Source organism: Sus scrofa, chromosome 7 (genome assembly GCF_054392235.1).
Source record: "Sus scrofa isolate SSC_HxYL_T2T_F1_AM1 chromosome 7, Sscrofa_HxYL_maternal_Yorkshire_Landrace_v2.0, whole genome shotgun sequence".
Taxonomy (NCBI): Eukaryota; Metazoa; Chordata; class Mammalia; order Artiodactyla; family Suidae; genus Sus; species Sus scrofa.
Genome location: NC_139389.1, coordinates 1,780,235 through 1,807,636, shown reverse-complemented (window position 1 = coordinate 1,807,636; position 27,402 = coordinate 1,780,235). Strand labels below are relative to the sequence as shown.

Sequence of the window (27,402 nt, the reverse complement as noted above, 5' to 3'; positions counted from 1 at the left end):
CCGCCCCCTCGGCCCCGCCCCGGCCCCGCCCCTGCCGGCCGCGGTATTTGAGGCCCCGGACGCCGCGATCGCCTCACCGCCGCCCCGCCCGCTCCGGTCGCGCTCGGGTACGTGTGTGGGTCGTCCGGCCGCGAGGTCGCGCCTGCGGGCGGGGCGGGGCGGGGAGGCGGGCCGAGCGGCCTGGCGGGGGCGCGCGTCCCGCTGGGGTTCCCTTTCGTATCGGCGGCGGGGTGAGTGTTGCGGCCGCCGCCGCCGCCGCCCGGGGCGCCAGGACCCTCGGACCTGCCCGCGACGCACGGGGGCGGCGCCCAGCCTCCCGGGACGCTGGTCCGGCCCCGCGCGCACAGGTGACCCCGGCCGGCCGCGGCCCCGGGAGAGCCCGCGGGCGCGTCGCAGGGCGCCGGGCGTTGGGAGCCGGGTGGGTTGGGCTGGAAGCGGGAGAGAAGCCGCCGGTCGGTGTCCCGGCGGACCTCGCTGCCCAGCGGTCTCCTGCCCTGCGGTGTGGCCTGCGTTCGGGAGCGTCCGTGGCCACTCAGGCCTGCAGAGAAAATCGTGAGGACCATTTCAGATCCTGTTAAGTCTGTTTTTTAGTTAAACTCGCCGCAGGCAAAAGATGACAAGACTTGATGTCTTTAGGGCTGAGAACGTGGGGGAAATTTTAATCATACTTGGGGTTTGCGTGCTAGATGAATTTGGCACTTACCTCCCCCCCCATAAAGTTTCGTTGGGGGGGGGAAGTATGGAAAATGAGTCCCCAGCTGCTGGGGAAGCTGGGTCAGTGCTGGCTCCTTTGCTTCTCTCCCCAGCTGTGCTTTGGGACACCTGCGAGCAGGGGGCCTGTGAAGGGTAACCTTTGGATTAGCGTCCTGCGGCCTGGGTTGCTGTGTGTTGGGGGGGCAGCCTGATGAGCAGGAAGGGCCGCGGTTCTCAGTTTCTGGGCGTGTCCCACTGTTCCCAACTCCCAAGTAATCTCACCCTGGGCTTCATGCCACCACAGAGAAAGGTCACAGTTTTAGTCAACTTGGACATGTAAACCAAGTATTTAAGATTATACGAGGAGTTCCTGTCATGGCTCAGTGGTTAAGGAACCCGACTAGGAGCCATGAGGACGTGGGTTCGATCCCTGGCACCTCGCTCAGTGGGTTAAGGATCCGGCATTGCTGTGGCTGTGGTGTAGGCCAGCAGCTACAGCTCTGATTCGACCCCTAGCCTGGGAAATCTCCATATGCCACAGGTGTGGCCCTATAAAGAAAAAAAAAAAAAAAAGTTATATGAGACCAATTCCAATCTAAGACATATTCTTACTTTCCTCTTTTTGCTGCCACTTCCAGCCAGTAACAGTGAAATCAGAGTGAACAGAATCTGTTTATGCCAAGGGCACCTCCATCATACCAACTGCCTGTGCTCAGACCCCAGGGAGGGCCGCGTGCCTTACATTTCCAAGCTTTCTGGACCCGAGATGGGGCTTGGACATCAGCATAATGAAGATAATACACAGTTCTCCCCGCCATTTATTGACTTACCCACTGCATGTGCCAGGCATCAGTTTATCTCAGCTTCACAGTAAACCTAAAGTAGAAGGAACCCCCGTTTGCATATTAGATACACACACACACAGCCCCTGAAACTAGGCAGGGACAAAGCAGGAGCCCACGTCTCCAGTAAACCAATCTTTAATAGTTAAATCCTGTAGGAAGTTAAAGCATCCTTAATCTAATAAAGCAAGAAGCAGCACAATAGTGACACCTTAAAGACTTGTGACTCAATCAGTTGGATAAAATCACTTATGAACATGAGCTGCTGAAAGCTACTGGTGGAGCTACAGGGAAAAAATGGTGCCAAAGACTGACCGTTAGACTTGCTTTGTGTGTGAACACACAGGTGTATGACATGGTTCATCAGTGAAACCGTAACACCGGTTTTTACGTTCATCATTAAATACTGACATTTTTAAAAAGTCGTCTGTATGGATAGTAGATAATTTAAAAATTTACAATGAATTTTACGCATGCGCGCGCGTGTGTGTGAAGGACACTTGGGGCTGCCTTATTTACGGAAGTTGAAAAGGTGGGGGCTGGGATAGCCGCCAATGGGCTTGCAGTGTGATCCTGGAAATGCATCCTTTTTTTTTTTTTTTTGTCTTTTTGCCATTTCTTGGGCCGCTCCCACAGCATATGGAGGTTCCCAGGCTAGGGGTCGAATCGGAGCTGTAGCCACTGGCTTACGCCAGAACCACAGCAACGCAGGATCCGAGCCGAGTCTGCAACCTACACTACAGCACATGGCAATGCCGGATCGTTAACCCACTGGGCAAGGGCAGGGACCGATCCCGCAACCTCATGGTTCCTAGTCAGATTCGTTAACCACTGCGCCACGACGGGAACTCCAAAAATGCATCCTTATTACTGGTGTGAGCACTGAATGCAGAAGAGAGATCCCGCAATATAAAAGTCTCGCTAGAGCGTGTATCATTTTCTTTGCTATCTGGAATATCTTAGCAGTAAACTGTTTAAATTTGGTCCTATTTTTCTTTCTTTTTAGAATTAAGATCTCTAATCTTTTTATGACTGGTTATTAAGGATTTATATATTACTGCAAAGTGATAATGGAAGCCTGCTTATGATTATGTGATAGTGGCACATTATCTTCAGATTCATATTTCAGGACAAACAAGAAGGATTTTCATACTGATAGTCAATATGTGGACATTCGTTTCAAAAGTAACAGAGAAAAAAAAAAGTAACAGAGAAACTGGGTAATAGGCAAAGAAATGGCTTTTCAATATGAAGATATTGTTTTACTCTCCTCACAAAAATAGTCTGTAGATTCGTGACCATGTGTCTCGCTTCTTCCCTCATAAAACCCTGCTAAAGTCACAGTAATGCTGTAAGACATTAAAAACACAAGGACAGAGAAACAGGAGCGGAGACGAAGAGTGGACACGAGCCGTCAGAGGACTTTGGAGGAGGGACGTGAGGGGCTGGGTGCCTGTGGAGGGCAAACAGCCCAGGAGGCTGGGCAGTGAAGTGCGGGGCTGCAGAACGGGACGTGGGTAGGAAGCATGTCCCCAGATTGACTGGACCCGCACAGGCCATCCCGACCCTCAGCAGAAAACCACGCTCGCTGCCTAACCCCAACATCCAGTGGGAGGTGAGGTCTCACTCCTGCAGGATCTGGTGCCCAAACTCAGGGACCCCAGGCACAGGGCTGAAACAAGGGGATTCTGGATCTGGCGGGAACCCCGGAGCCGCTAGCTTTCTTGCAGCCAGACTCCTCTCTTTGCTGGTTCCTCCCTTGATCACCCCTTGGTCACACGTCGTCCCCATGTAGACAGTTCCTAACACTAATATGACTGCTGTCCCAGGATCCTCAGGCATTTGTGGAAAAAGCCTGTTGTAGGAAGGAGATCCAAATAAAATAAAGCAAACAGCAACCACAATAACAATACCTACAGCAAAAGACCCAGGCACAGAGAGACAGTGCAGGGAGCAGAAGTCCACGTAGTAGACTGTGGCTGACCTTCTCCAAGGGGCTGGAGCGGAAGATCGTAAGGAAGGACCAGGAGAACACGGAGCTTTGCAAATTAAAGAGGTAATGGCTGAGACTGGAAAAACCAGTAGAAAGACTGGAAGAGAGTGAGAAGTGTCTTCCAGAAAATGCAACAAGACACCATCATGATGGAAAATGCAAGAGAAGGAAAAAGATGAGAGCAGAGCTCTCTACCCTGCAGAGAGCAGCGTGCGCATCCCAAAGTGCCCTCTAGAAGCCGCTTCTGTGTGCGCCACGCGTGCGAACAGGAGGTATGCAAAGAGAGGTCAGTCTGGAGGGAACTAACAAGGGCCTTAAAAATTCCCAGAGAATTTGCTAGACTAAAAGGGCCCACCAAGTACACAGCAAAATGAATAAATGGGGCCCATCTGAAAGCAGACACATCACTGTGATATTCAGAACAGAAGGATCAGATTTCAGACGCTTCCAAAGAGCAGCGGGAGGGAGGAGGGATGAGGCTGGGCTCAGAATGTTTTCAGACTTGCAGCAGCAGAGCCAAAGGCTGGGAAGCAATGCAGTGGAACCTTAAAAAGTTCAGGGATGAAATTCCAGATGCTACCAAACTGTCCATCGTATGGAATAGCAGAATAAAGACATTTTCAGACATGCAAGAAGTCAAAACATGTACATTCTTAGAAAGCTATGGGACCATTTGCTTCATCACAGCAAAGGAGTCAGTCATGAAGCAGGAAGGCCCTGGGGCCCAGCACCAAGGATGTTATCGGCAAAGGGACGTCGGGGGACAGCAGTGCTGTGGGCCGAAGAGCAGTGGGTCCCAGATGGCGTCGTGTGGCTGGACAGTGTGGCTGAGAAACAGTGGGGTGGACACACACGTGTAATGACAGAGGATGGGACAACTGAGCCCAGGTGGCAGCTCTACTGGAGGAGCTGGGGGACGAAAAGTCACGTGGCATCCCCTTCACAGCAGGGTGTGCGAGGGACCTGGAAGGAAGTCTCTCTTCAGCTTTGCCACAATAGCGGCAAGACTCACAGGCCCGAGGATACAGTTGAGTGCTTTACAGATCTTTTCCCTTAAAAGAAACTGAGAGAGGGGCTGACATTTGCTATCTCTGTACTGGAAGAAAATTCAAAGTCGACGTAAGAGCTGTTGCTGCTCTAGCGGGAGGACGCTGGCGACGGACGTCTTAAGACAGGGGTCCTCTCGTGGCACAGCAGGGTAAGCGTCCGGCATTGTCACGGCAGCGCCTTGGGTCTCTGCTGTGGCACGGTTTTGATCCCTAGCCAGGGAATTTCCACATGCTGCGGGTGCGGCCAAAAAAAAATAAATAAATAAATAAAAAATAAAAAGCAATACAAATACCTCAAGATAAAGTAACCACTTCAGAGAGAACCCACTAGCCCAGCTGTGACCAAGAAGAAAACATCAGCTCACTGAAATACATTTGTAAAAAGTCATGAGTCCATTCATAAGTTCAAGTGAGGCGAACAAGATAAGCTTTAAAAAGGCACCAGAGAATTTCAGTTGTGTTTCAGGAAATATGGCCCTGATGCCCCATCTCAGATAGCTGTGTAGAAAGTGATTATTCATGTTCTGAGGCTAGGAAACAAGGTAGTTACATAAACCAAGCTAAAGGCCTAAAAATTAGACTAAATGATCAATAGCCAAGTTATATGGTTAAACTCTGGGTTATGCAACCCAGATGGAGGAAAACTAAAATACTCATTTTAAGGAAAGACACTAGTTTCAAGAAACTAAAATTTGGTGTTTGGCTGAGGCCTTGTAAAATCCCAGCAAAGGGGAAAGCTCAGTCGTCCCCACCTCCTTGGCTGTGCCTGCCGGTCAGAGAGGCAGCTGGGATGGCCTGATGGCCAGGAAGTAGACAGCCTGTGTGGGGAGGGGGTGGTCCCTTAAAATTATTTTAGCCGCAGAGAACCTGTAAAATAAACATGACCATCACCTTAGGAAAGGTATGAAAAGACAGGACAAAGGTAACAGGCCTGTGGTATTGATACCTTTGTGCTGGACCCACTTGCAGGTGTAGGAGCAAGTTTCGTAACCACTGTACTGTTTTGTGCACTTTTAAACAGGCATGAAAATCTTAGGTGATGCTAGCTTCCCAGACTTGTGAGTCCTTTTCCCTTTTTTGCTTTTTTTAGGGCTGCACCAACGGCATACGGAAGTTCCCAGGCTAGGGGTCAAATCAGAGCTACAGCTGCCGGCCTACACCACAGCCACAGCAATGTGGGATCCAAGACTCAACCTACACCACAGCTCACGGCAACATCAGATCCTAAACTCACTTAGCAAGGCCAGGGATCAAACCTGCATCCTCATGGATACTAGATGGGTTTGTTACCAATAAGCCACGATAGGAACTCCTAGACTTCTAAGTTTGGATTTATTAGGTGTATAGGAGTTTAAATGTTTACTAAGTTTTGGTTGTGAAATTTTTTTTTTTTATTTTTAAACATTACTTAATGAATTTTATTACATTTATAGGTATACAGCAATCATCTGAAATTTCTAAGTTTGTTTTAGAACGTGTTTAAAGCTTAATCTGATATATTAAAATATGTAACCAATGCATAAATATTTAAGAAAAAAGAATTATTTTATTTTATTTTGGCTGCACCTGCTGTATATGCAAGTTCCCGTCCAAGGGACTGGATTTGAGCTGCAGCTTCGACCTACCCCACGGCTAGGGCAATGCCAGATCCTTAACCCGCTGCACCATACCTGGAACTTGAGAAAAAAGAATTTGCTATGAAGAAGTGTGCTTTGTTTGAGAAAAAAATTCTATTTTTTACCAGACTGACAAATAACTAATTGACTATTGACTGGAGTATTTTAGTAGGGAATGTAGTTCTGTCTGTGAAATGAAAATCTTTGCGCCTACCAGCAGGGGGAGACACTGTGGAAGAGGGAGCCGGTAGATTATAACTTGTATCTGAGCATCTGAAAGTTACTGGAAGGATTTGACTGATGTATAGAACATTTGAGGAAAAGCTGCCAGAGATACGCAGAAAATGAAGAGTGAAGGCGGGAGGGCAAGCAGAGAAAATGGAAGGACAGGCAGTGCTGAGGGAGGAAAGGCAGTGAATTCCCAGCACACTACCTGGCTCAGCACTGATCGCTGCTTGATCCCGAGCACACAGGGGGCGGGGGGTGGGGGGGTGGATGGGGGGAAGAGGCCCTGTGGTCATTCGAGGTGTCTCAGCAATATCTGACTTTCAACTAGGTGTTTGCATATTAATTTCATAAAGAGAAATGAACCATTCCCCCTAAAAATAAACACAGGCATGTTGTAAAAAGAATGTGAAAATACAGAAAAATATTAAAAAAAAAAATTCCCCACGATCCAGAAACATCTGGTTACAGCATTTCCTTCCATTCTGTCTATAAATTATGATCACGTGCTTTTCTTCCTAATTTACATATACAAGATTTTAAACTGTATTTATAGCTTTATGTTTTTTCACTTAATTTTATATATTCCTGACACATTAAGATGATATTTAAAAAAAACTGTTACCTCCATTAATATCCAGTCATGAACGTGGTTCTTGTTGGGCATTTTATTTTTGTCAAAATTCATTACAAATGACAGATGTATTCCAGATTTATTCTTCCCGTTTCAGAAGAATTTCAAAACAACAAAATAATTTTTTGTGTGCATTTTTAGGGCCACACCCACAGCATATGGAGATTCCCAGGCTAGGGGTCGAATCGGAGCTGTAACCCCCAGCCTACTCCACAGCCACAGCAACGCCAGATCTGAGCTGCGTCTGTGACCTACACCACAGCTCGCGGCAATGCTGGATCCTTAACCCACTAAGTGAGGCCCCGGGATTGAACCTGCGTCCTCATAGATGCTAGTCAGATTCCTTTCCAATGAGTCACGATGGGAACTCCAAATGACAAAATAATTTTATACACCATACAGTTCAGGGTAGGGCTGGGCTCAGGGGACATTTCGTTTCTCACCGGGTGGGCAGAACCCTCTGTCTCCAAACATGTTTTGAGCTACTTGACTTTTAGCCGTGAGTCCTGGTCCCAGTCTTGAAACCTCGGGAGGTTAATTAAGTTCACCATCCAATATGGGCTGGAGTCTGCTCAGCCATAGGGAGGAGGTTCTAGTTCAGACATAAGGAGAGGGACTTCCCAGAAAGTATCGATAAAGCCTCTGAAACAGAAATCAGAAGAGACGAGGGCATTTCCCTGTGCTCACCCATGGGTCTCCACTCAGTACAACAACGGCTGCCTTAGGGCAGCAGAAGCAGGTAAGTGGTGGAGGACCTTTCTTCTAGAAGCTTCAAGAACCCAAAGACAGGGTCCAATATGATCTTCCACTGGAGTGAAGAGATCCCTGGATGCCAGGGATCTCAGCACCCTTGATTAATGAGGTGGCCCAGCCAATAGTTCAAGCTTCTAGAAGGCAGGGTCAGGTTGTTTTGCAAGGACAGGCCTTGACGAGGAAGGACAGACCCGCACGATCACACCGGAGTTGGCCAGGTAGACTTGACACTGCTCAGACAAGGACAGGTTCCGGACCCAGTGTTCACGAGACACAAAGCAGACGCCCTTCCTGCAGCTGGAGAACACGCGGCTGACCTCAGAGGAGGCACTTTCTCCACTGCTGGCTGGAAAGCTATGGAAGAGACATGATCCAGGGTGGAGCAGCTGGCATCTAGAAGTTGGCCGATTAGATGATACAGATCACCAGCGCCTTGTTGGCCGTTCCACCACTGAGGACCATAAGCCTCCAACTTGCCACTATCCAGGAGTTCTGGCCACAGACCCTTCGTCTTTGTGACACCACCCGGGTGCAGACAGGAAGCACATCTGCAGGTGGACCCTCGGCAGGACCTCAGGTTTCGCTCCACAGCCCGGGCTTCCCAACCGTGCGCCACGGGTTCAGGGAGCACTCCTCTCGGTTACTACTCAGCAGGTGTCGTCCTTTGGGTCTGCAAATGCAGAAGCGGCCCAGGACAGAGGGCTTGGTGTCGCTGGCAGGCAGCAGGCAGGTCTGGAGGATGGGCCACAGGGCATGGTGGTCCTGGGCCAGGATGATCAGCCACAGGGCCTGGCAGTCCACCAGGGCGTGCCAGCACCAGCACACCTGGCGGCAATGTCGGATTAGCGTGCGTGGGGCACATGGCTCAGCAGCATCAGGAGCAGCTCCGATGGCAACTGGTTCAGGCGCCGAGCCTCCTCCACTTCCAGCTCTGGCACAGGGACACCAACAGGCTAGGCCAGGGAGGCCAAGTGGTCCATGGTCTCACAAGGTCCAGTTGCCACCCTCACCACCATGGGCACCAGTGCACAGGCAGCCAATCCCTCCGTGGCCTCACTGACTGCCCCCCACCCACTGATGTCCCCTCCCCCACTAGTCCTACCTAGCATCTCCCTTGTTGGCATTTTAAGGGCTTTTAAAAAAAATTTTTTTTAATTGAAGTGTCGTTGATTTACAGCATTGTGTTAGTTTCTGGTGTGTGGCAAAAGTGACTCCAGTTATATAACTTTTCGTATTCTTTGCCTTTATGGTTTATCACAGGATATTGAATCTAGTTCCGTGTGCTGCGCAGTAGAGATCTTTGTTGGTTACCTATTTTACATATAGCACTTTGTTTTTTGTTTTTGCTCTTTAGGGCCACACCCACAGCATATGAAGTTCCCAGGCTAGGGGTTGAATCGGAGCCGTAGCCACTGGCCTACACCACAGCCACAGCCACGCGGGGTCTGAGCCACGTCTGTGACCTACACCACAGCTCACAGCAACACTGGATCCTTACCCACTGAGTGAGGCCAGGGATCGAACCCGCATCCTCAGGGATCCTAGTTGGGTTCTCTGCTGCCGAGCCATGATGGAACTCCATTTTTGAACTTTTAAAGTTCATGTTTTTAAAAAGAGTGTCTTTAATTTGCTCTTTTTTTGGTGGGAGGTGGGGAGCTGTGATTGAGAGGGTGAGTCCAGAGCCACACACCCGGTTTCCAGTGCTCGTTTTGCTAGTTGTAGCCCTGCACGTATTTCCACTGGGGTCTTTTTTTCTTTAACATCAACTCTTTTTGGAACCTGTTTTACTCCATTCTCTTCTCGGTTTTAATTAAGAGTATTTCATTGATTCTGGCTGCTGTGCAGGTAGGCCATCTCGTGGTTTGCTAATTATGCTTATTTTGTGTTATTCCTGATAAACTTTCATCCTGACTACGTTTCTTGAGTTGTATCTGCCACGGCCTGAACTATCGGGGCAGTTCACACCAGGGCCAGGGCTCCTCGCCCCGTTCCTATTTGGGGAACACAATTACTGCCTCTAATGCTCTATTGTCAGTGACGCAGATGAGGAAGCATGGGAGGTATCGTTTCCAATTTGACTTGGAGACCCAAGAGTGGGCTGTTCAGTCATGTCACGATTAACATATTTTCTGTCATAAGATGACCCTGACGGGCTCAGATAAACCTCCGGAGCATCGCGATTTACTGCTTCCCTTTGGTTCAGTGACTTTGTAGGCGTGGATGTGATTTTACCTTCAATGGTTGTCAGCAGTCGTCGTCAACTGAGAAAAGGCCGTATTACTGGCCTTTGAAGACAGGCGAATGTTTGCTTTTTTCTGCATTAATATGAAGAGTTTTGGGATATTAAATAGGAAGAGGATGTGGCGGAGGAAGATGTTTTTTCTCTTCTGGGTTCTTTCCGGCAAGTCTAGTGTTACATGACGTAAGACAGGTAATAGAAGAAAAACAATCACATGGCAATTTCATACGCATGGGAGGCTCAAAGAAGTGACAGCAGACAGTTTTATGCCTTTTAGACAAAGAAAAAACTGTTTGTGAAGATTTGACAACACAACAGGGTTCTTGCTTGGGGCAGCAAGTTAATGAAAAAGCAACAGGGTCTGTGCGTACAGCCTTTTTGGCCTTGAATTTCCCATCTCTAGCCCTCAAGAGTGGCTCTCTGCCTCCTGGGACAGGCGGTATCTTCATGTGGAGATCTCTGTTCCACTTTCAGGGCACAGGAGAGAGTCAGTGTCCCTCTTGCACCAGCTGTTTCTCACGAACTCTAATTCACAGTACTCAGTGTGCTGAAGTGCTGTATTTGGGGACGGCCACCCTGAACCCCCCAGGAGCACGATGAGCTGGTACCTCCCCTTCCTTGGCCGGGGAGCAAGTCAAGCAGCCGACTCAGAGTGCCAGCACTGGGGCTGGGGTCCCGGTCTCCCTCCTGTCTTGAGCCTTTTCTGCTGGGTCTCCTGCTGTTCTTCCCACTTGAGAATTTGAGAGGAACTGTTCTTTTCAGCTTCAGTTCCCTTGACACAAACACGCAGAAGGGCACTGGATTCTCCGACAGGTACTGTGGGCTGGCTGAGCTTGTGCTTTCCTCGTAGCAGAAGAGGCGGACGTGCCTTTTGAGGTCAGTGACAGAAAGGTCAGGAGCAGAAGCACATCTGTTGGATGTGACCGGAGACAGTGCTTTCTTAAGAAGTGGCCTCTCTTAGGCTGGCGTTTCCATCTGAATTAACACTCCAGCCTTTGAGGGGAATGGAGTTTGGGATCAGGGTGGGGCTGGGGGGGGTGCGGGACCTCTCAGCTGGTGGTGACCTTGCAGCAAACACACACACCTGGTCCTATACCCTGGCCTTCCTTGGGTTCACAGAGCGCCTTGGGGCAGCAGCCTTGCCAGGGGACTGGCCATCTTGGTGCCACTGTCACCAGCATCACTGTTCAATTTTGTCCACTTAATATTAGGAACCCACAAAATAATTCTGAGGGCTCCCAAAAGAAATCAAGTTTTGTGCGTGCACCTCTTTGCCCACCTAACCAAAGTGTCACTGGTAACTTAACAGCAGGGTGGGATGCGGTCGTCACGGAGCCTAAACGGATGTGTCACTGATTTTAAATCCATTGTTTCAGACTTGCCGTCATGGATGCTCTGTCGGAGGCAAATGGCACTTTTGCCTTAACCCTTCTGAAAAAGCTGGGTGAAGACAACTCCAAAAATGTGTTTTTCTCACCCATGAGCCTCTCCTCCACGCTGGCCATGGTCTTTATGGGGGCAGCAGGCAACACCGCAACTCAGATGTCCCAGGTGAGTGCCTGAAGCCATTTCTGGACAACAGTTCATGCTAATAATTAGTCAGCTGAGCTGGTTCTCCATGTGTCAGACCCCAAAGGCCTTGCTCTTGACAGGTAACTCCTTCTCTGCTGCCCTGTCCCCTGGGCCTCCCGCATGGTGTCTCTGTGGCAGGGTGGCCTGGGCTTCCTGACAACTCAGTGCCTGGTTTCCAGGAGGATAAGCCTGAATGGCCAAGTGCTTGTCCAGCCACTGCCCTATCACCCCAGCTAAGGCCCGCCTGGCTAAGGCCCAAGCCCGGAGTCGGCCCAAGAAAGGCTGTGTGGGGCACCAAAGTCCAGCTCACTGGGCCACGATGGCGGCCACAGTCTGCTCTGTGGCCTCTAAGGAGTCACAGCCCCCACCCCCACCCCAAGGCAGCCCACTTATTTCCATCCTCCTCGCCCCAGGCCCCAGGGTCTCATCCGGGTTGTGGGCCGAGGTCTGACTCCGGGGCGATCGAGGCCCCTTGGTGCAGAGCTGTGTGGACTAAAAGGCAGACTGTCTCCTGCCACACCCCCAGCACTCAATGGAGAGCAAGGGAGGGATCTCCCAGTGGGCTGGGGGCGTTGTGGTGTGCTCCAGCGGGCAGAGTCCAGGACCCAGGGGCCTGAACAGCGGCGGTTTACTTCCTCCCAGTTCTGGAGGCCAGACGTCCAAACGCAAGGTTGCTGCTTCTAAGCCCTGTGGGTTTTCTATGCATCAATTTAAAAATTCTCCATCACTGCTCGGGAACTTGTGCACAAGCTTGTGAAGCAGGGCTCTGCTGGGGTGGGGACAGTGTCCTGCAGGTGCTCAGAGGCCCCTGTGCCCAGCCCTGAGGCCCTCTGGGCGGTCTTACTCTCTAAGGTTTACCAAAGCGGATCCTGATCCTGCCCTTGGGTCTGGCCTTTGCCCTGAGGCCGTCCCTTACTTTCAGGATTTTCCACCAGCCGGAGAGGCTGGGAGTGAGAGCATTTGCACGGTCTTCCCAGTAAGTCCTAGACGGGAAGTATTTCCTTCAAATTCTGCCTGAAAGTGGAACAGTTCCCGCTTTCACGCATCTTTCCCACCCTCTCCTCTCTGCCAGGCGGCTGCAGACGCCACATTCTGTCTGGGCATCTCCTTAGGCAGATGCCCAATTCCTGGGGAAGCGAGCCAGCCGTCCTGCCTCTGCAGGCGCAGTCCCTCCCACTCTCCTGCCACACGCTCCCTTCTTCGCGATTCTGCACCGACCTCCTGGCCCCACTCAGTCTGCTCACTCCCTGTCCTGCCAGCCTTGGCCACTGTTGGGCCCAAAGCCACTGCCTAGGCTTTAGCTTTGGGTCGTGGCAGGAATACCCTTGGATGGCTGCCTGGGCCTTCTGTGGCTGGAAATGACCATGATAATTTCTCAGAGGCTGGGGCCTGGCCCAATGGTGCCCGCTGGGCTCACTCTGGATCCAGGAAGGGCCTTGGTGCTGCCTGTTGGCAGAGGCCTCCTTCCTCCCACAAGGAGCCGCCACAGCCCTGGAGCCTTGGATTTCCTCATAGCATGAGGACAGGGACAAAACGGCGCACGTACACTAACTACCAGGCCTTTTCAGGCCTAGGTCTCGAGCATTCCACTGGTCAGAGGACATCCCAGGGCCAGCTCCGACCCAAGGATGTGGCCTGGGCTTGCAGAGACAGGAGGCCTGGTGGGCAGCTTTGTCTGTCAACAGACCACAAGGAATGGGCACATGGAGCTGGCTTTGTGAGGGGCATTTCTGCTCCTGCCAGCACAGCTCCAACTCCCTGTGGGAGGGAGGCTGGGTGCTTCTGAGGGCTTTGTCTTTAGTTGGGTGACTCTTCCAAGCTGCAGTGAGGCTCTGAGGCTGAGCTTAGGGTTGTATCTGTTTCCCGTACCCGAGGCATACCGAGCTTGTGCATTTTTCTCTCTTTTTGATTTCAGGCACTTTCTCTAAGCAAAAGCAGCAGCAAAGGTGGAGATGTCCACCAGGGTTTCCAGAACCTTCTCACCGAAGTCAACAGGACTGGCACACAGTACTTGCTCAGAACCGCCAACAGGCTCTTCGGAGAGAAGTCTTACGGTTTCCTCCCAGTGAGTCTGTCACACTTGCTGTTTTTACCGAGAAGGTGGCGGAAAGTGGCGGGAGGCGGGGAGTGGAGACCACGTGGGGGAGTGAAAGGCTTGTGGGCTGAGACTCACTCGGGTGACACAGGATCTCATTTGCTGACCTCATGCACTTCCTGGAACTGTTTCAATTCCATCCCCTGTAAACAGAGCCTATAATAACACTGGCCAGATATTTGCGAAGCTTAAATGAGATAATTATAAAAGAACTAAAACGGAGTGGAGTACAACTCAAGACGAGTTGGCCAAAACAAAGAAGTGATCAAAATGAGAATTTCTGATCATTGCTTTTCACATCTTGGTAGTTTCTGTGCATTGTGAGGCTTGTTCAGTTTTTCATGTGTGTAAATATTTTGGTTGTTTTTTCCAGTGCAAAATTTTAAGAAACTTTCGTCTAATTATACTGGTTCTACTTGTTTATAATGCTTTCATGATTCTTTTATTTTTCAAAAACTACTCAAGTAATCTCTGCATATATTCCTGTTCTATAAAGATGCAAATAAAGCAGACAAAGCAAGAGGCCTCCCGAACGCTCTTCCACACCCCTTCACGCCCCTCCCCTCCCCAGAAGAGCTTTTATAGATGTGATATTTGCCCCGTGTCTGTACAGAAACGAGTTCTCAGATTCCCCTACAGATTTCAACCTACTGTACAGTTTTGTTGTTGTTGTTGTTGTTGTTGTTGCTATTTCTTGGGCCACTCCCGCGGTATATGGAGGTTCCCAGGCTAGGGGTTGAATCGGAGCTGTAGCCACCGGCCTACGCCAGAGCCACAGCAACGCGGGATCCGAGCCACGTCTGCAACCTACACCACAGCTCACGGCAACGCTGGATCGTTAACCTACTGAGCAAGGGCAGGGACCGAACCCGCAACCTCATAGTTCCTAGTCGGATTCGTTAACCACTGCGCCACGACGGGAACTCCAAACATTATACTTTTTTTTTTTTAATTTAATTTTTTTTTTTAATTTTTTTTTTTTTGTCTTTTTGCCTTTTGAGGGCTGCTCCTGCAGCATATGGAGGTTCCCAGGCTAGGGGTCTAATCAGAGCTGTAGCCACTGGCCTATGCAGAGCCACAGCAACTCAGGATCTGAGCCACTTCTGCGACCAACACCACAGCTCACGGCAACGCTGGATCCTTAACCCACTGAGCAAGGCCAAGGGATCGAACCCGCAACCTCATGGTTCCTAGTCGGATTTTTTAACCACTGAGCCACAACAGGAACTCCCACACACAGTTTTGTAATGTGCTTTTCATCCCGACACCAGGTGGTAAATTCTTTGCATCTCAGGACATGAGTGCCTCACCCTTTTTAATTGCAGCTGGAATCTTGGCTGTGGGTGACCGTGATGGGCATTTAGGTGGGCCATGCAGACAGGGAATGGCATGTGCAAGATTTTGTCCCATTGTCTGTATGCTACTCCAGCTGGATCTGTTGCGGGGTGGGGTGGGGGGGCTTTAAAGCTGAGAACGCTGCCCAGTGCCTGCCCTTTACAATGTCGCAGGGCGTGTAGCAGAGCACATTTCCACCCTGAGGTCACCACAGCACCTAGTTACTCCTTAGAAGTCTGATTATTCATGAGATTGAACAACTTTTCTTGTGTTTACTGAACTTTTATATCTTTTCTGAGAATTGCCTATTTATATGTCCTTTTTACACAATTTTTCTTCTGGGCTTTATGTCTTTTTTTAAAAAATTTATAAGTTCTTTATATTTTGGGGATATCAACCTTATTCAGTTGTGTTTTTTTTTCACTATTTTCACATTTGTTTCAGATTCTAAATTAACTGTTTTAAAATAAATGGTATAAAGTGAATGTAGTCAAGATGAGGTCAAATACTGGTAAGATTTGCATACCACAGTGATTATTTTTAAGAATGTGGTTTACTTATTTTTATCAGTCTCAGCTACATCGTAGGTTATTGTCTTTTTTTTTTTTGTCTTTTTGCCATTTCTTGGGCCGCTCCTGCAGCACATGGAAGTTCCCAGGCTAGGGGTTGAATCGGAGCTGTAGCCACCGGCCTACGCCAGAGCCACAGCAACGCCGGATCCGAGCCGCGTCTGCAACCTACACCACAGCTCACGGCAATACCGGATCGTTAACCCACTGAGCAAGGGCAGGGACCGAACCCGCAACCTCATGGTTCCTAGTTGGATTCGTTAACCACTGCGCCATGACGGGAACTCCGGTTATTGTCATTTTTTAAAAAGCCTTTGATATAAAGAAAAACAAAACTTCCAATACACACAAAGAATTGGCTAATTTTCCTTAGTTTCTTTTTTGTGGGTCTTTTAAGAAAAGCATTGATATTTAAAATGTTATTTTGATACTGGAATATAAAGAGATCAGAAATATTTGCCAGTTATTTCATGGTGATTTAGTTTTCCACAAATCCAGTGCCAATCACAATGTATAATGATATTCCTTTGGTTTAGGAATATCATTAGTCATCACTTATTAAATAGTAACTTAAATGGCAGTTGCTTAAAAATGTTTAGAAGTTGTACAAATCACCCATCAATATATGGGTGATCAGTTTGCTTCTAGTCTATTTTCTTAGATTGAGAGACCTAAGGTTTTTTCAAAAGCACCAGTCAACAAGCATAGCAGTGAGGTTGGCAAAGCATGAATCACGTGAGGGTTGCATGAAATGATGTACCTGGACCACCTGGAACAGCATCCCCAACCTGTGGAGAATTCATTCAGTAATGTCACGCCAGCTGGTACTGATGATAATAGCTCTCCTTGGCCTTAAAGTACCCTCGGAGGGGTAGCTACTGCTGTGTCCTCACAGGAGAACAAGGAAGCTCAGAGAGACCAAGTGACATTTCCAAGGTCACACAGCTAAGAAGCCACAGGATTTGTGCTCACAGCTGTTGTGCCACATTGCTTCTCTTCTGCTGCACTGAAGGAGAACTGGGAAACCCTGTAGTTTTAGAACAGTCCTGAAAAGGGGATTAAACATTTAGCTATAAGCTGTTCAAAAGAAAGACTGGAGAGTGCCCTTTGTGGCTCAGCAGTTAACAAATCTGACTAGGATCCATGAGGATGCAGGTTCGATCCCTGGCCTTGCTCGGTGGGTTAAGGATCTGGTGTTGCCATGAGCTGTGGGGTAGCTAAGACTGGAAAACCACCCCACAGTGAGCCATCAACTAGTTACTTCAATCCGCTTCTCTTCCGTCAATGTTCTGGTTTTACATGGTAGAACTCAGGTGTTCGCTAGTGTCCTTATCTTGTAGACTGTATTTCGGAAAGGGTGCTGAAGTCTCTTCTGAGCTGCTCGCCCTCTAAAACTGAACCATCCACGACGGCAGCTACTTATATCCAGTGTCACTCATTGCACTCAGTTCCCAGCGGCAGCAGTTCAAGTGCTCACGGGAGCATTCTGGACAGTGCAGAGTCAGAGCACGGCCACCACCGGGAAAGCCATGGACGTGGCGGTGTGGAGTTCGGGTTTCCTTGTATCATGCGGCACAGCACACCCTGGTGCTGAAGTGCAGAGGGAGCATGGCCCTCGCTGTGGTGGGAGCTCCCCTGGGCACAGCTGGGGCTCTGCAGTGGCTGGTCTCCGTGCCTTTGTCCTGACCTTGCCGCTGCAGCAACTCTCGTGAAGGATCAAGCAGTTCCCGGTGTCTATTTGACATCCAGACTCAGTTTTACTCAGTCTGTAAGGTTAAAAGTAGCTGCAAATGGAGAAATTGGATTTTAGGTTAATTTCATGTGCACGTGACGTACGTACGTAAACCATAAAATGATCAATGTTCTGATTTGGAGAGGTGAGGGAAGCTGTTGTTTTTGTAGCCATGCGATCCCCTTGCTCTGTCTCTCCTAGTCTTTCAAAGATTCCTGCCGCAAATTCTACCAAGCGGAGATGGAAGAGCTGGACTTTGTCAACACGACAGAGGAGTCCCGGAAACACATAAACACCTGGGTAGCCCAGAAGACAGAAGGTGAAACTACACTGTCATTCTGTTTAACAGCACTGTAATCAAAACTTAGTGTCCGTCCCTTTTCAAGACTATCAAGTGTAGACACAACTGGGTTTTTTTTCTTTTCCAAATAACAGCCACAGCTCCTGCTGTAGCGCAATGGGATTGGCAGCATCTTGGGAGCGCCAGGCTGCTGGTTCCATCACCGGCCTGACACAGCAGATTAAGGATCTGGTGTTGCTGAAGATACGGCTTAGGTCATGACTGTGGCTCAGATCTCATCCCTGGTCCAGGAGCTCTGTATGCCATGGGGTGACCAAAAAATGGGGGGGGGGTAAATTCTTAAAATCTGCTTCTGAAATACTGTCAATGTATGACTATTTTCTCTAGCTTTTTCACGTTGTTTATGTTAATGCAGTCTTCTTTCCACAAACGGTGTAAAGAGCAGTTTGGGTCCAGGTCTCCAGCTGCCTGCCTCCCAGCACTGCTGGCGCTCTCTGGTCACCGGGCCTCACTGTGGACACTCGGTTAAGCCCTCATCCACTTGCAGTTCTTGGCGTCCATGCTTCCCGCGTTTAATGCTGCATCCTCTCACCTTTGGGAGACCATCTCCTGAGGTCACGGACACTCAACCTTCTCTTCTGTGAATTAGCCTGCACATCTTACTTTGTTCATCTTATACGTTTTATGCAACTGATGGTATTCTTCTGACTAGAGCGCTTTTTTTAAAATTTTTTATTTTTAGGGCCACATCCGCAGCATATGGAAGTTCCCAGGGTAGGGGTTAAATCAGAGCTGCAGCCGCTGGCTTATGCCACAGCCACAGCAATGCCAGATCTGAGCCGTGTCTGTGACCTACACCACAGCTCATGGCCATGCTGGATCCTTAACCCAATGAGCGGGGCCAGGGATTGAACCCACATCTTCATGGATGCTAGTTAGGTTCGTTACTGCTGAGCCACAGGGGAACTCTCTGGCCAGAGCTTTTAAAATCTGGTTGCTGCCCTTGTTTCAGGGACTAGTCTCCTTGTACAGGGTTATGTCTGGACATCAGATTCCTTCACTGTGCCCTTGACTCCTGAGGGATATGGCCCAGTGAATACTGTCCCCAGTGCACCCATCAGGAAATCCTTTCAGCCAAGTGGTCCTTTAATTCTTCTTTTCAGGTAAAATTACAGACTTGCTGTCTCCTGATTCAGTCAACTCCATGACTCGTCTAGTTCTCGTGAACGCCATCTACTTCAAAGGAAACTGGGATAATCAGTTTAACAAAGAGCACACCAAGGAAAGGCCGTTTAAAGTCAGCAAGGTGAACGGGAATACTCTGCAGTACCAAAGGAGGTTCCTAGAGACAGCTCCTGTGTAACGTGTGCTTCTTGTGGCCTCGGGCACAGCATGTCTGGGGCCTTCCTCTTGCTCAGCTCCTCCCCTGCTGTGTCATCAAAGGGGGCTGGGGACTCTTGGCTTCTGGTCCGTAGCGCTGGTGGGCCTTCTATCTGTATTACAAATCCCAGGGTGCAGCTTTCAGGCTCAGGGTCCTTCTTAGCTTCCCAGAACTTTTGAGCTCAAATTCAAACTCTGAACTGTGGCACAGGAAGCTCTTTGTGGGCCTGGGTCCCACCTGCCTCTTCTCACATCTCTAGCTCTGTTCTGTCTGTACCTGTGTCCTCCTTTCTCTCCAGCAGAATCTGCGAGTCTTCCCTAGCAGTGCCCCCCAGCCTGGTTTCTAACCCCTCCTCTAAGCTGTCACGGAGCCCCTGTCCTCCTCAAGGTGATCGGGAGGGTCCCTGGCCCCTGTGCAGATGCAGGAGCAGGGAGATCACTTAGGAGCTGTCGTGATGACCAGTGCCGGGCTGACAGCAGTGAAGGTGGGAGGCACAAGTTATGTTTTTGTTATATTTTAAAAGTAGAGCCAACATGATTTGTAATGAGTCAGATGTGGGGTGGGAAGGACAGGGGGCAAGGGTACTCCCGAGTTTTCTGACCCTGCGATGAATGGGGTTGCCGTCAACTGAGATGGGAAACTTGTCAATGGAGCAGATGTGGAGGGGAGCACAAGGGGCCATTGTGACAGGTGGCATTGGAGGTTTCTTTTATGTCCAAATGCAATGTCCAGTAGGCAGAAAAATATAGGCATCTGGAGTACGGGGAAGAAGTCCTGGTCAGGAATGTAAATTTGGGAATTCTATTTAAAGTCACAAGACTGGATGAGGTCACTGAGAGAAAAGCAGCATAAGGCCCAAACCCTGGGTACCCCAGAGCTTGAAGGCTGAAGCAGTGATGATGAGCTGGCAAAACAGGAGGCTGGGGTGGTGTCTGGAAACCAAAAAGTATTGCTGGAGGTTCAGAGTATCTGGCTCTGTTGATTCGTTTAGTGTGTCAGCTGGATCTAGTTTCAACGTAATGTTTCTTCACTTGCTTTACAGAATGTGAAGAAACCTGTGCAAATGATGTTTAAGAAGTCTACCTTTAAAATTACCTACATAGGAGAAATATTCACCCAAATTCTGCTGCTTCCCTATGTCGGCAAAGAGCTGAACATGATCATCATGCTGCCGGATGAAAACACTGATCTGAAAACGGTAACTCAGCAGGGAGTGTGCTGCGGGGAGCAGAGGGGATCGTGGGGACTCTGCCCAGCAGGCTCCCCGTTTCCCAGCAAAGTCTTCCTCAGGCTGGCACGCCCCTCTCACACCACACAGGGTAGAGCGTGGACGCCAGAGCAGACAGCCCCGCCGGGCAGCACTGTTCTGGTTCCTGAGAACTTGCACCCTCCTCTTCCAGGTGGAGAAGGAACTTACTTACGAGAGGTTTGTCGAGTGGACGAGGCCGGACATGATGGATGCCGAGGAGGTGGAGGTCTTCCTCCCCAGGTTTAAGCTGGAGGAGGACTACGACATGGAGGGCGTCCTCCGCACACTGGGCGTGACGGACGCCTTCGAGGCGGCCAGGGCAGACTTCTCTGGAATGTCATCCCAGAGAGACCTGTACCTGTCCAAGGTCGTGCACAAGTCCTTTGTGGAGGTCAACGAGGAGGGCACGGAGGCAGCGGCTGCCACCGCCGCCATCATGATGATGCGCTGCGTCAGAATCAGCCCCAGGTTCTGTGCCGACCACCCTTTCCTTTTCTTTATCCAGCACAGCAAAACCGGCGGGGTTCTGTTCTGTGGCCGGTTCTGCTCCCCGTAAGGAAGTGCTGGGCTCTGCTGGCAGCCCCTCTATCTCCCACCGACCTTTTCCTTGACACTCTGATGTGTCTGTAACCCAAAGTGACCTTTGGCGACAGTCCAAAAATAAAGGGCCTGATCGTGAAACCCCACGTTGAGAACGCTCATGTGTTCGCATGTCTCGCGTTTTCCAGGACCTGACGTGGCCATGCATGGGGGTCCACGGTCATGCTGCAGAGGCAGCACCACTGCTCAGCAATCGCCTGCTCCGAGGTCATCCCTTTGCTCTCACAAGCCCCAGGCACGAGATGGTAAGCAGTGCCTTCTCCCTCTTCTGCCCAGTGGCCTCATCTGTGAGAAAACAGAGAGAAGGAAGGCTACCGGCAGCCGTGGGGAGCAAGGCTCAGAGACACACAGCAGGAGTTCTATTCCAAAACATGTCATGAACTCTCCAGAAAACAGTACGGGGTCAGGGAGGGCCATTAACTCAGACCCATGAGAAGTCAGTTCCATTTCCCGCTGTGCTTGCATTCCGAGGGATCTGTGGTCACAACCGTCCACTGCCCCTAACAATTGTTTGATTTCCACCAGGAACCAGAGACGAGTAGACAGGTCCTGTTCTTAGTGATGGAGTTTAAGACAAATTTAGGAGTACGTGCCAGATGACTATTCTACTACATGTACTAGAAAAAAAAGAAGTGGCTAAGGTTTCTGTGGCCCCTTGTGTTACCTGCTGGAAATGTGATCCCCTGCTCAGCTGATGCTGAGGTTCAGGTAGCAGAGCAGTGCTGCTTTCTAGGCCAGCCACCAGACCTCCTCCACTGACCGGTCTGCAGTCAGCAGAAGCTGGGCTCTCTCTAACCTAATGATGTAATTCATAATTTCTGTCTGTCTCTGATTGGCTTTCCTGGTTGTGCCCAAGCCAGCTCAGCCATGGGGAGAGACTGAGACTGAGGAAATAGCACCACTATGAGTGAGTGACAAGGGGTCCACCAGCCTGCACAGCTCTGCTTGTACCTACAGCGTGTAGTGCAACAGTGCAGCCATGCAGGTTGTGAGCTGTCTGTCCCCACGTCCCCGGATGAGAACCTTCAGGCCCATCGGCAGGAAGTTATGAAAACACAGTGGTCCCATCTATTACAGACCTATAAGATGGCTAGACCTCTGCCAGGTAAAGTCCTACTGTGCATGGAGTAGACCGAATGATGCTGCTTGAAGGAGCTCTTGGGCCTCATTGAGTTATTCCACTTTCGCTGTCTGTCAAGTTGCCTTTGAAGAGTTATCCCCCAACATGTGATTTTACTAAAAGGTACAGCCACCCGAATAATGCTCCCACATCTTTTCTGAAATTCTACCAGAAGACATTTCCACTATGTTCTACAGTGTTTCTTTAAGGACCTGTGAAATAAAATACTCCCAGGATTTAATCCTGGGAAAGAGGTGGTCTTACCCCTTCACAAACGTTAACTGAGCACCTGCTTTGCACAGAGTATTTAATTCTCAGCAAAGAGTAAGCCCAGGGGGATCTGAGGCCCTGAGAGGTCAAGTAACTTGAACAAGTTCTTGCATCTGGCAGAGGGGTAGAACTAGGGTCTAAGGCCAGTACTGACAACTCCAAATCTTGCCTTCTTGTCTTTTGATGACAGCCATTCTAAAGGTGTGAGCTGGTATCTCACTGCAATTTTGATTTGCAGTTCCCTGGTAATTAGTGATGTTGAACATCTTTCCGTGTTGTTGACCATCTTTTTTTGTTTGTTCTGACGCCTAGCTGCTGCAGTAACAATGCTGGATCCTTAACTGGCTGAGGCACAAGGGAACTCCTGTATATCTTCTTGGAAAAATGTCTATTCAGACCCTCTGCTCATTTCTTAATCAGGTTGTTTTTTTGTTAATTGAGTTGTGTAAGTTCTTCCTACATTTTGGGTATTAACCCCTTATGAAATATAGGATTTCCAAATATTCTCTTCCATTCCATAGTTTGCCTTTTCATTTTGCTGGGTTTATTTTGTTTCTTAATTTGAAGTAGTCCCACTTTTTTATTTTTGGCTTTTGCTGCCTTTGCTTTTGGTGTCGATTCCAAAAATTTATTGCCAAGACCGCTGTCCAGGAGGTTACCCCCTATGTTTTCTTCCAGGAGTTTTATGATTTCATGTCTTATGTTCATGTCTTTAATCCATCTTAATTTTTGTCTACGGTGTAAGACAGTGGTCCAGTTTTCCCAATTTATTAATGAGACCTTTCCCCATTGTATATTCTTGGTTCCTTGGTTGAAAGGGGATTGTATATGTGTGGGTTTATTTTTTGGGTTCTCTATTCTGTTCCATTGATCTATGTGTCTGCTTTTATGCCAATACCATACAGTATTGATTACTACAGCTTTATAACATAGTTGTGGTCTTTTTGTCTTTTCTAGGGCCATGCCCATGGCATATGGAGGTTCCCAGGCTAGGGGTCCAATTGGAGCTGTAGCGGGATCTGAGCTATGTCTGCAACTTACACCACAGCTCACAGCAACAACGGATCCTTAACCCACTGAGCGAGGCCTGTAACCTCATGGTTCCTAGTTGGATTCGTTAATCACTGAGCCACAATGAGAACTCCTGTAATATAGCTTGAAATCAGAAAGTGTGATGACTCTAGCTCTGTTCTTCCTCAGGATGGGTTTTGGCTATTCAGTGACTTCTGTGGTTCCATACAAGTTTGGATTCTTTTTCTAGAAAAAAAAAAAAAGCCTTTGGAATTTTGATAGGCATTGCCTTGAATCTGCAGGTTGCTTTGAGTAGTCTGCGCATTTTAACAATATTAATTATTCCAGTCCATGAGCACAGAATATCTTTTCACTTATGTGTTGTCTTCAGTTTCTCTCATCAATTATAGCTTTCAGTGTACAGATCTTTCACCCATTCAGTGAAATTTATTCCTAGATATTTTATTCTTTTTGATGCAATTGTAAATGGGATTGTTTTCTTAATTTTGCTTTCTCAAAGTTTGTTATTAGTGTACAGAAACACAACTGACTTTTGCATATTGACTGTATATCCTGCAACTCTGCTGAATTTTAGTTTAACAGTTTTTTGGTGATGTCTTTAGTGTTTTCTATATATAACATCATCTGCAAACATTTTTACCTCTTTCCAATTTTCTTTTTCTTGCCTAATTGCAGTGGCTGGAATTTCTACTACTATGTTGAATAAAAGTGATCCTGGTCATCCTTTTCTTGTTTTTAATCTTACAGGAAATGCTTTCAGATTTTCCCCATTCAGTATGATGTTAGCTGTGGGCTTTTCCTATATGGTCTTTATTATGTTGAGGTATGTTCCCTCTATATGCACTTTGTTGAGCATCTTTTATCATGAATGGATGTTGAATTCTGTCAAGCGCTTTTTCTGCATCTATTGAGATGGTCATATTATTTTTATCCTTCATTTTCTTAATGTGGTGTATCACATTGATTGATTTGTGGACATTGCATCCCTGGAATAAATTCCACATGATCATGGTATATGATGCTTTATTGCTGAATTCAGTTTGCTAGTATTTTGCTGGGGATGTTCTTTTAAGTCATCATAAATACCTGCTCTCTTACATTTATCCCATCTTATCTGCCTTCTTCCCCAAGTCCTTACATCAGTTCATTTTTCTTTGAAACTTCTCAGCCTTAAGTGATCAGTGCAAACACAGTTCTGGTCTGGACAGCCTTCTCCAAACCTGGCCAAGTAGCTGAGGACCAAATAAGCTCAGAGCAAATGCTAAGAAATGAAAGATCTTGATTCCATTTTTTTCATATTAAAATATACAAATATTTCAGTCAGAGTATTTCCATAGGTAGCTATTTTGTCTCCATGAGTTTCTTTTCCAAATACTTCTACTGGAAACACCAAATAATTGATATAATTCTTTTGAACTTTTCACCAAATTTATATGCTACAAAATCTCTGACCTCACTCAGTTTCATTGCATTCTAACAGAGTATAAATTTGTCCAATTAAAAATAGGAACTCTGGAGTTCCCTGGTGGCTTAGCAGGTTAAGGATCCAGCATTGTCACTGCTGTGTCTCAGTTGCTGCAGTGGCACAGGTTCGATTTTTGGCCCGGGAACTTACACATGCCATGAGTGAAGCAGAAAAAAAAAAAAAAAGAAAAAAGGAAAAGGAACTCTATATAAAGATTCTTTCCATATGTCAAGACATTCCAAAATTCAGTTTTAGAATTTCAGAGTTAAGTCCTGTATACCACTTAGCTCACATAATTTTGTTTAGGTTTTCTCTTGTTTTAGTAGATACAACTCTATCTTCCTATTTACAAATTTTGTTTTTGATAATTTCAAAATCACCAAAATTAAAATTTGAGCATCCCATTCTTTGAATATTTTGATTAAATGTTTCTAATTTTGAACAAAATGCACTTGGAAGTTAGAACACTCAGTTCAAAGAAAGCTGCTATCACTGAGGGATAGTCAGGCTGATTTAAAAATCATTCTTCAGAAGAGCACACATAACTATTCCAAGGAGTATGTATAACTATAATGACATTTTTTATATTCATTGGCAAATTCATCACAAATATTGTGTAGTAGTAATTATAAAAAGAATATTTGTAAATTTGGATAATTATAGATTCTATCTTATTGGAAGAATACTAAGACTTGAATTGTGGGCACATCATAACACCAAGGGCACTTCTGCTCCAAAGGTTTTTAATTTAGTAAGAATATTGTTTTTACAGAGCTTTGTTCCATGAAAACTTGACTCACTGTCATTACAAAAATCTTCACTAAAGATTTTAACTAAATTTGTAACAGCATTCATTCACAAAATATTGTGTTATTATGCCTCTGGGATAGAGAACTTCCAAAAGTCTAAATCTGATTCTGTGAATTACATGAAAAATGTAAACTGCTTTTTTATTTGAACACTTTTATGAAACTGGCTTTAGCAAAACAGAAACTTTCTCTTCTGCTAATGGAGTCAGTGCTATATAGCTTTATTTTCTTGAAAATGACCGAAAATAATTTAGAGTAACAGTCATTTGGGAGTTCTTCTGTGGTGCATCAGGTTAAGAATCGGGCACTGTCACTGCAGCAGCTTGAGTCGCTGCTGTGGCCTGGGTTTGATCCCTGGCCAGGGAACTTCCTCATGCCGCAGGTCATTTGATAATGAAAAGTCTGTATAAATGAGGTCCCTGCAGCTTCACCTGTTAGATTATTGTCTTTGGGTAGAATTTTCTTAAATTAACTGCTAAATTTTGAAGGAGGTGCTGGTCTTTCCTTACAGATTAGCATCCTCAGGTAGTCAGAGATAACACTTTGCCACCTGTGGTGGGTGGTAAACATTCTGTGCACAATACACATCCTATTTCTTGAGATGAAATTTCGGTACTTAATTTCTGAGTGCAATGTCTGCTTAAAGGATTTATGGCAAAATGAAAAAGTATAACCAAACAACATTTTAAAATGCCTGCAGATTTTCACTCTACAATGAATGCTAAAACCACTGTTCCCAGAGAGCTTAGACTACTTTGCTATAATCCTCTGTAACTGAATTTTCTACCACACCGCGTTACTGGATTGGCCTGGCTGTATTTCTCCGTACATAGTTTACATCCGCCTAAATTATAACTTTCCACGTTTCCAACTAACCCTGCCAAACCGGGGCGTCACAGGCCACAGCACAAACCACAGCTCAACCAAGTGGCCCCAGTACAAGGCAGCAGAGCGGTCCCAGGGCTTCCTGTCCTCCCTGGCCTCCAGGGGTCAACGGTAGCATCATTTGGGATCACTTCGGTTTGGTAAAGGGTGGCCAGCCCCAAAAGCCAAGAGGCGACCCCAAGAAATGAGGCCGCCGGACAAGACAGAACAAGGTCCTCAATCGGAGTTGAGGACAAGGCATGGCGAAGCCTGGGGGAAAGGGTCCCAGGGCTGGTACACTCGGCGGCCTGACCACCTCTCTCTGAGACGGGCTGGGGAGGCCAGGAGCTGCTCTCAAGACCGGAACCCCAGGACTGCGGAGGCCTGGGAGCTGCGGGCGGAAACCGCAAACAGCCACTGCCCACCCGCCCTCTCCTCTGCTCGGAGGGGGCCGCTCCGGTTCTCCGAGCGAGGGTCCCCGGCTCCCCTCCCGGATCAGGTACCAACTGCCGGGGGACGGGCGAGCCCCGAGGGACCCCCGGCGCTTGCAGCCCTCGCCGCTCTCCCCCTCCGCCCCTCGTGCAGCCGCGCTGCTCCCGGAGGCCCGGCCACCCCCAGACCCGTCCGCGCGGCGAAGCTCGGCTCCCCGGTCCCGCGCCGCGCTCAGCAGGAGGCCTCTGGGCACAGACCCGCGCCCTCCGCGGCCTCCACAGCCAGGAGCGGGACAGACGGCGGAGGAGGGCTCGTCACCGCAGAGCCCCAACAACTCGGGGGCAATAAACACAGAGTCAGTAACGAAATAAAGGCTAACCTTTTTCCCACCTCTTCGGTGTCGAGTGTGGCTTCGCTGGCTCCCAGGGGCCGCGGGAAAGCCTTGAAACAGGGTCCTGGAGCAAGATGGCTGCCGGGAGGCCTCCGCTCAGGGCCGCACGGAAGCCCCGCCCACCGCCCCTCCGTCCCAGAT

The 27,402-nt window shown here is 48.4% G+C and overlaps 2 long non-coding RNA genes across 7 annotated transcripts; one reads left to right on the top strand and one right to left on the bottom strand.

The window, feature by feature from the left end:
- Positions 1–75: 75 nt before the first annotated feature.
- On the top strand, positions 76–20,964 carry LOC106504299 (serpin B6). 5 transcript variants are annotated; one of them, XR_002346227.2, is made up of 7 exons: positions 76–107; positions 11,421–11,595; positions 13,532–13,681; positions 17,549–17,666; positions 18,812–18,954; positions 20,072–20,227; positions 20,430–20,964. It is a non-coding gene; the product is annotated as a serpin B6 (long non-coding RNA). The 5 variants fall into 5 exon arrangements; XR_002346232.2 differs by having other exon boundaries at positions 76–230; XR_002346230.2 differs by having other exon boundaries at positions 76–347.
- LOC146401132 (uncharacterized) lies at positions 15,584–27,402 on the bottom strand. Of its 2 annotated transcripts, none has more exons than XR_014809519.1 (2): positions 27,250–27,402; positions 15,584–21,163 (listed from the first exon to the last, which is right to left on the bottom strand). It is a non-coding gene; the product is annotated as an uncharacterized LOC146401132 (long non-coding RNA). The 2 variants fall into 2 exon arrangements; XR_014809520.1 differs by having other exon boundaries at positions 15,584–17,399.